Raw genomic sequence first — 8,707 nt, forward strand, 5'->3', positions numbered from 1 at the left:
TTTTCTAAGAATGTGCCCCTCCCCACTCCAGACACACTCTTGGAGATTTTACTGCTTTTGAACAGATGCGTATGATGTGGCTTGAGAGGGTCCTTGTAGCCCTTGCACAATTAATCCACTGCACTGGAGCCTCCTGAGGGGCCAGCCCACCTGAAGCTCCCACCTGCCCGGCCATTCCAGACCACCTGCTGGAATCACGTCTTTCCCTTGCTCTGAACAGCCCATCCTTGCTTGTGACCACCAGAAGCCTCACTGAAGCCCAGCCTCCTCAGGCAGGCACTGGGGCCACTGCTGTGTCCCTCAGGACATCCAGGCTGGAGTCTGTGCAGGGCTTGCATCTGATTGTGAGCTGCAGACTGTAAAGGGATCTTTTCAAGGCATAGTGCTTAATGCAAATTAATGTTGCTTTTCTAAAGAAATAGTCGTTTTTAAAGAAAAATCAGAAACTTTTTTCTTTTAAATTCTAGACTGTGAAAGACACACACAAACCACTTCAGGAAGCAAAGCAGTCAATTAATATCAGAAGCTTTATTTAGAGAACCTGGAAGACTATTACTCTGAATTTGAAATCAGGAGGTTTGGAAAGATTCTTTTCTACTCGTAAAGTGAGAGTGACTCTATTTTTTAAGATGGGGTGTTTCCCTGTCCCCAGGATGCTAAAGCAGAATGCAAACTACATGGAATGTGTCCACAGGCCCAGTGAGTCCACTGAGCACCGCGAGAGGATCAGGCAGGCCGGGTGGGAGAGGATGGAGCTGACGCCATGGGACCTTGCCTAGGTATCCCTGTCCCAGAGAAAGCCAGGCACAAACTGAGGATTCTCTCTTATTTGGAACTGCTGACCAATAATAGACAGGCAAAGAAGGGGGGGCAGATTTAATTAAGGCAGAAAGCAGAAGCTTCTTTGAAGACTTGTTTAGGAATTCCCATTAATATAACTAAAAGGGAGAGAGATTCAGCAATCAAAGGATTCTGCATTTTCTGAAAAGTCAACAATGAAGGGCTGTTATGAATGAAAAATAACTTGGTTCTCTATTTCTATTTTTTATTATTTTTATGCAGAGAGTTTCACATGTATGAGAATGACTGTGACAAGACTATGTTCTGTTAAATGATTGACTGGAGAGGGAAAACAAAAAATCTTCAAAGCCAGCAATAGAAGAAATAAGACTAGGTTGAAATTAAATGTGAGATCAGTTTTCACTCTCATTTCTTGTTTTTGGGGAGTGTGGGGCTCAGTTGTGAGAATCAAATAAGACAATTTATGTGAAAATACTTTGGAAGACATAAAACCTATACAAATGTATAGAGTGATGATTCCTTTATGGCTTCTTTCCCACATCCTTGTTCTTCCAGGAAATGAAAAGCAAAAGAAAAACTTCTAAATTTGGGGAGTATGCTCAAATCCTTAATTTAGTTAAGAGAAATCTTTGGCTTTATGATAAAAACAAAAACTTATCCTTCTTCAGAATTCCCGCCCTATTTATGAAATAAATTGTTACTTAACCCTTTCTGAAAATAATGAGGAGAAAAGAAATGGCATTGTTTTCTCTTACTCCAGCCAGATGTGTATTTGGACAGATGACTTTCTCCTCCCTTCTAAAATAAACAAACCAGTGGTGTTTTAAATCCACTCTTCTAGACTCTTGCTCTATTTCTTTTCTCTAGTTACTTATCGACTGATCATCTCTTTAACCTCTAAGCTTTGAAAAGTGGGATTAGTCTGCAGTATTTATTGAGCACCTGCTACATTGCAAATCCCTTTATTCCCGCTTTAAATATAGAAAACAAATGAGAGGATTCCCACCACCACGCGGCCTCTAATAGCACAGGCACACACTCAGGGAGCACAAGGAGCAAGCCATTGCAGCAGGAAACAATGGGGTGGAGGAAAGGCTAGGAAGATAATTTTTTCACTTCCCCATTGAACACAACTATTTTAAAAAATCTCAAAAGTCTGCAAACTAAGCTGAAGTTGTCTGCTTCTTGACAATGTCTTTCTAGTGTGGCCTGGAGCAGCCAAGCGCCTATGTGGTGGAGATCTCACTGGTGTCAGACTCCTCCATGCAGAGAACTGTGGATTTGAGTCTCTGCTCAAGTTCTTATGGCTTTTTGCTAGCAGTTCAGCTGTTAGTCTTATCCCGAGCCACCAGTTCTTCTCTGTGAAGGACTGAAAGAGAGAAGGAGGATGGTTTGTGATCCGGCCTGTCACAAAATGCTCATACTACTGTGACCTACACAGAATGAGTTTACGTTCACACGGGTTTGTGAAAAGTTAACACAGAGGCACAGTGAAACCTCTAGGACACTTTTTACCATGCTGAAACATTTTATTACACATCAAAGAAAACAAAAAATAAAGCATGGTGTATTTTTCTTGTATTCTTTTATAAACTTTAAAATAAATCTTTTTTCACTTGCAGAAACTGTAGACACATCAAAATGCACACTCAGGGAATCCAGGTTTTGGACCACTGGGGGTACATGGGCACCCAAGAGTTTTTCTGTATTCAACTCAAGCATTAACCTCACCTTTAAGTTGTCATCGCCAAGGAACTGAGGGCAAGTCACCAGGTTTGGGTCTTGTTTTCTTCTTCAAAAGTAGCCAAGGGTACAGAGGACAAAAATAAGATGCTGAGGCTCTCTGTGTTCTGTTTTACTATTTAAGGAATTTAATATTTCTTTGCCTTCCTCCTCTTTCCTCCCCCTCCTCCCCCACCATCTGCGTAAGTAGCAGGGCTCCAGCAAACCGAGCCCCACACTTTTTAGAGTTATGTGGGATGGGATCCCTTATTTTAGGGAGTTGGGGGGTGCAAGTTGTTATTGTAACTCTATTCTGTAACTAAAGCTCTGGCATGTAATAAATCTCTCCCCAAAGACTTTTGGATCTTTGATTTGAAAAATCGGATTCCTTTTGTGGAAACAGTTGACAGGAACCTAAAAGGATTAGTTGCATTCCACATAGGATAATTTTTACTGGCAACATTTTGAAACGATTTGGTCTCTTTCAGACCTTAAACAATGTCCAGAGAAATCATCTAACGAGCCTTGTATTGTTTTCCTTTGCCTGTGAATCCGTTTGCCGCTTGTGCCAACGCCTCGATAGGGTTTTGACAGGGTTTCTTCCCTGAGCAGCGCCCCGAATTAAGTTCTGATCGCCCTTTCTCCTTGGTTTGTTACCTCCTTCGGCCAGGCGCGCGGCGGGCTTTTCCCAGCGTCAGCCCCTGAAACGAAGCGGGAGCTGGGGGGTTGTGTCTCGGTGGCGCCGTATCCGGGAGGGGCCGGGTCTCGGCGCTGGCCGCGGGCCCACAGTCCGCAGGCCGGGCCGCGATCGCCCAGAGCTCGGGCGCGCGCTTCCCAAGCCTTCACCGTCGGACGGTCCCGGGGCCCTCCGGCCACCAGCAGGCGAGGCCGAAAGTGAGAGGGCGGGAAGAGAGAAATTTTGCTTCTCCTTCCTCCCTAACTTCGCCCCCCCAACAGAAAGTGCCCCCCCCCCCCCAAACCCGAGCGAAGCCTTGCTGCTCGGGGCCGCCGGCCTCCGTGCTGCGCGGGCTCCGCGCTGTTTATTTGGTTGTCAGCGGACTTATCAAGATGCTGGCTGGCGGGAGGCGCTGACCCGCCCGGGCTCCGGCTGCTCGGCCGGGCTCTCCCTCTGTTTTTACACCTGCGCAAACTCCGCCGCGCTCCCCCGGGCTGATTTATAGCCCAATTAAAGGCTCCGCGTTCCCGCCGCCACCCGCGCTGCGCCCGCCCCGCCAGCCGCGCCCGGGCCCGCGGGAAGCAGCTCCGGGGCACGGCGGAGAGCTGTGCCCGCGCCCCCAGCCGCGCGCACGGGGCCTCGTCCCCCACCGGTTCCTTCCTCCCCGGGGTGCTGGCTTCCTGGGAGGAGGCGCTGCGCCGCCAGCCGCCAGGCCGGGCGGGAGGGCGCGCGGAGCGGCCACGAGGCGCGGCCGGACGCCCAGGCCCCGCACCGACCTCGCCGTCGCGCCCCGGGCCCGGCCCCGGGCTGCCCAGGCCGCGCCTCCGCCCGATACTCCGGGTGAGGCAGGGGCGGCCCCGGGCCCCGGGAAGGAGAGGCGCAGGGCCGGCGAGGGAGGCCGCGGCGCAGACGCTCGCAGCAGAAGCGGGGGTGCCCGCCGTCCGGCCGCGCCGTGGGCGGGAAGCCCGCGGTCAACGAGCGCCGGCCTGCCGATCCGGCCGGAGCCGAGCCCGGGCGCGCGCGGGCGGGCGGGCTCCGTCCGGCTCCAGCCTCCTTCTTTGCGGCCTTTTCTTTCCGGAGAGAATAAGCGGCAACCCAGCCGAGACCGGAGCGCTGAGCATCTTCCCAGCGCGACTCCATCCTTCCTCCATCCATCAGTCCACCTTCCTAATTAGACTAATTAGGGGCGCTTCGGAGTGTCGCTAGGCCCAGGGACTGAAACGCTTAGAGGTTGTGAAAAGAGCCCTGAATGGCCACGCTGGGGGCCGGGCGGGGGCTTTTGCGACCCATTCAGCACAGGGTAACAGTGGCTACATTTACCCCTGGCCATTGAAAAGAGGCTCGATTAAAATGTTTGCGAACTAATGCCACTCTGCATCCCTTCTCTAATTAGAGGAGCCGGGACCCCGCAGACACAAGTCCTGCGCGCCCGGGCTTCCCGCCCTTTCAGTGCAGCCGACTTCCTTCCCAGAGACAAAAGTCCGCCCCCTCCCCACCTGTCGCCGGCCAGGCTTTCCCACCCGTCCGCAGCCCGTCGCCCTCGCCCCAAGCGGAGGGGCGGTCGCTGCGGTAGAACGCGGCGCACAGCGGAGAAGTCGGGGGCAGCCGAGCGGAAAGGGCCCTAGTTCCCTCTCGCGTCTTGGAAAGCCCCTCTTTGCCTTCGGCAGCTCCGTATTTTTCTTGCCATCTGTTTTCCTCGGGACTTCTCACGTTGTCTACGGATAGCTGGGTCTTTCCTCTCTCCCGTTTTTAAACAGGAAATTTCCAAGGCAAGCACTTGGGAATGCGAGCCTCAGGTGCCCTCCAGGTCACTATCTGGGTCTCGCACTTTGCTAGAGGAGTTCTTCACTTGCAAAAATAATTTGTACTTTTCGTCACCAGTCTTTTCTTTCTAAGAAATGTATATTGAGCGCCTCCCATGTGCCTGGACAGATGGATTCTTACTATACTCCTCAGCTTTCTTTCTTCTCATGGAGCCCATCCTCCGACCTGGTTTAATTCCTCAAGCAAGCTGTTGATTCTATCCCCCTAGTATATACAGATATATTTTTTCTTTATCTTTTTCATGGATTAGTGGGAAGACCCAAGACCCAAGACACAAGATATTAGGGCAGCAAGAGACAGAGATGAGAAATAGCAGATGTGTTGCAACTATAGATATAGTGTGTGTGTGTGTGTGTGTGGGATGGGGGTGGTTAATTTCGTTGGTGAGAGGGTGGTATCTGATATTTTTACAAAAATTTGAAACACATTTTGCCCTAGCATGAAGGTGGCCAAGAGGGTTTGATTTCCTCTCTCTCTTTTTGGTTGCCCTAATCCTTCTTTTTGGAAAAGAGCCAGGTGCACCAAGAAATATCATCAAGTCACTGTTCTTGATCTTGTTAATTTAGAAAATGGAACCTCAGCAGAAGATGCTATTAACTAAATGTCAACCCACAGCGTGCAAAATTTCTTGGATCCAAACTTCAAAAAGGGAATGAAAGATGTCATGTGAGTGACAGGAATCATGGAATTTTTAAGGCCTAAACAGATCTTAATAGAGTTTTATTGCTTCCACACCCTGCTTCACAATATTTTAATTTAACACTTACAATATGTATGACATTGCAACATAAATCTAACTAGTTAAGAAGCTGGGAAGGGCAGAGAAGAGGAAAGAGTTGAGAAAAGTGGTTCATTTGCATTGGGGAAAATAACCATTTGTGAAACTAAAAAATTCCTGGAAACTTTGAAATGAAAAGCCAAAATGAATTCTGTCTGTGATTTTATCATCAAACCTCTAGTTTTTCATTTCAGTTGCTAATTTAAATTTTAAGTGCTCAACTCCTAAGCATGCAACTTGGTGAATTATATATATGTATAACTACTATTTAGATCAAGTTATTGAACATTTCAAACACCCCAAAAAACTCCTTTCCAGTCAATACCACCCCACCTCCAACCACTATTCTCATTTCTGTCACCATAGATTAGTTTCAAATGTTCTTAAACTTCATATAAATGGAATCATACAGTGTGTATGTAGTCTTTGTTTGACTTCTTTTATTCATCAGTATGTTTTTGAGATTCATCGGCTCAAACTCCTATTTATAAAACAATATAAATGGTAAGTCAATTTATATAGGTCAAAAAGGGTAAGCAGACACTGGAAAGCTTTGCCTTACTCTGAAATTAAAAACAAACAAAGTTAAATTAAAAACAAACACCCCTCCCCCTCCCAAACCCAGCCCCCCCCAAACTTGTCATTATCAACCAGCAGAGGTAATTTTATGATTACAAGTAAGTAAATTAATATGATGAAATATTTTCACCATAGTACTTGTTAGTTATTTCATTTTCAAGATGCAATGGTGGGTAAATGTAAGGAGAGCAGAAGCCACAAGCTGCTTTTGTAATTGGATTCTATTTCCTACTTGTCATTTCAGCCCCTAATACTAGTAGTAAGTACTTTGGGCCTCTTCACAAAGAATGGCATGAACTTGAGGGGGAAAGTAAATTGCATCCAGTTTTTTCTACCTCAGACGTACTCAATGTACTCAATGCAACAGCCTGTCAAGTGTGTTTTGAATTCTGTTTCAAAGTAAAGTATTCGTTTTGCAACTAACCTCACAGTCCATACTTTGTCCCATCTATGGGTCATCATACATGCCTGTTAGCTTCAAAGGGAGAAGACCTGCTCTCTAGAAATGAAAGAAGCACAACAAACCTGCATAATTGTGATTGTCCCACTCTCTCTCCCGGCACCCCAGCAATCCAGCCACAAAGCCAGCTCTTGCATGAATTCACACTGTGGGTGATCAGTGCAGGCCTTCATTAGTCCATTAGTAGCCTCCCCCCTACCCCCCAATAAAAGCAAGAGAAGGAAGCCAGCACAGCTTTTCCCAGGAAAGACAGCATTTTTAGGCAGGGGCATGTTTGTGACGTGGGGGAAATTATGAGACCAGGTGGAATGGACTGAAGTGAGGTTTTGATTACTTATTACCAGACATTGGTAAATTTGAAGTAGAGAACACTTTTTTTATACATAATTTTAAATCCAAAAATTAATATAAATATAAAATAAGTCTTAGAGGTCATACTCTGGAAGACAACGTGAAGACAAAATCATCCCTACTGAATTATCAGAGTACCAGTCACATAAACTGAATCAACAGTCTCTGAAAATAAGTAGAAGAACTACACACTTAGTAGAACAGTCGAAATAAAATAGTCAGAATGTCAGGTGCTGGCGAGGATGCAGAGGAACCAGATCTCTCATACGCCGCTGGTGTGAATGTGAAACTGTACAGTCACTCTGGAAAATGGTTTGTTACTTACTTACAAAATTAAATATGCACTTACTGCACAGCCAAGTAACCATACTCTAGGGCATTTATCCCAGAGGAATGAAAATTTATGTTCACAGAAAAACCTATACATAAATACCCATTGAAGCTTTATTTGTTATACCAAAGGAAAAAAAAAGGAGACCAACTCACACGTCCTTCAATGGGTGAAACGCCGGGATATTCGTACAGTGGAATACTACTCAGCAATAAAAGGGAGTGAACTATTGATGCGTGCAACACACTGGGTCTCAAAGGCATTACGCTTAGTGAAAAAAGTCAGCCTCAAAAGGTTACAGACTCTTCGATTCTATTTATTCAACATTCTTGAAATGACAAAACTACAGAAATGGAAACAGATTGGTGGTTGCCAGGGGACTGAGAAAGGAGGCAGGGAGCCATAGATAGAAGGGTAGTAGAAAGGAGTTCCTTTGTAGTGTGGAAGAGCTCTGTGCCTTGATTGTTGAAGTGGTTACATAAACCTATGCATGGGATAAAATTGCATAGAACTACACACGCGCACACACACACACACACACACGAATGCATGTAAAAAATGATGAATACCGAGTAAGTCTTCTTATAACCTATAACCTACACAACAGTGTTATACAACGTCCATTTCCTGGTTTTGATATCGTACTGCAGTTATATAAGACGTCAGCACTGGAGGAAGCTGCGTGAATGGAGCATGGAACTCAATGTACTATTTCTGCAACTTCCTGTGAGTCTATAATTACTTCAAAATAAAAAGTTAAAAAAATCAGTAAAAAATAAGTAACCAGTCACCGTCTCATTAATAGAACTCTCTGCTGATGACAAGAGCTTTCATTGGTTGATTTCTCTTGATTCTGGCAATGAATTTGACCCTGTTCTTGCAAAAAGTGTTTTATAAGTGATGTTTAACGGACTGATAATTTTTAATTGTATTTTCTATTGATAGGCCCAATGCTGAAAACTTTTTGGAACATAACAAATTTTGCCCATTCGTTAGAAAGACTTCATTCTTTGAGGGTGGATTTGATTTTTGCAAATAGACAGAGGTTACTGAAAGTCAAATATGGCGAATAAAGCAGATGACCAAGTTGGGTAAAACAGTTTTCTGGCAAAGCCAAAGCGTCCCTGAAGATTTATCATCTTGTGTATACTGGTCACAAAAGTAGAGTTCTGAAAATGTTCTTGG

General features: G+C 45.8%; 1 long non-coding RNA gene across 1 annotated transcript; it reads right to left on the minus strand.

Annotated features, from left to right (window-relative positions):
* Positions 1–508: 508 nt before the first annotated feature.
* LOC139075181 (uncharacterized) lies at positions 509–3,475 on the minus strand. Its single transcript, XR_011525319.1, has 2 exons — positions 2,533–3,475; positions 509–2,170 (listed from the first exon to the last, which is right to left on the minus strand). It is a non-coding gene; the product is annotated as an uncharacterized lncRNA (long non-coding RNA).
* Positions 3,476–8,707: the final 5,232 nt, after the last annotated feature.

This window comes from Equus przewalskii, chromosome 13 (assembly GCF_037783145.1).
Source record: "Equus przewalskii isolate Varuska chromosome 13, EquPr2, whole genome shotgun sequence".
NCBI classification, from domain to species: Eukaryota; Metazoa; Chordata; class Mammalia; order Perissodactyla; family Equidae; genus Equus; species Equus przewalskii.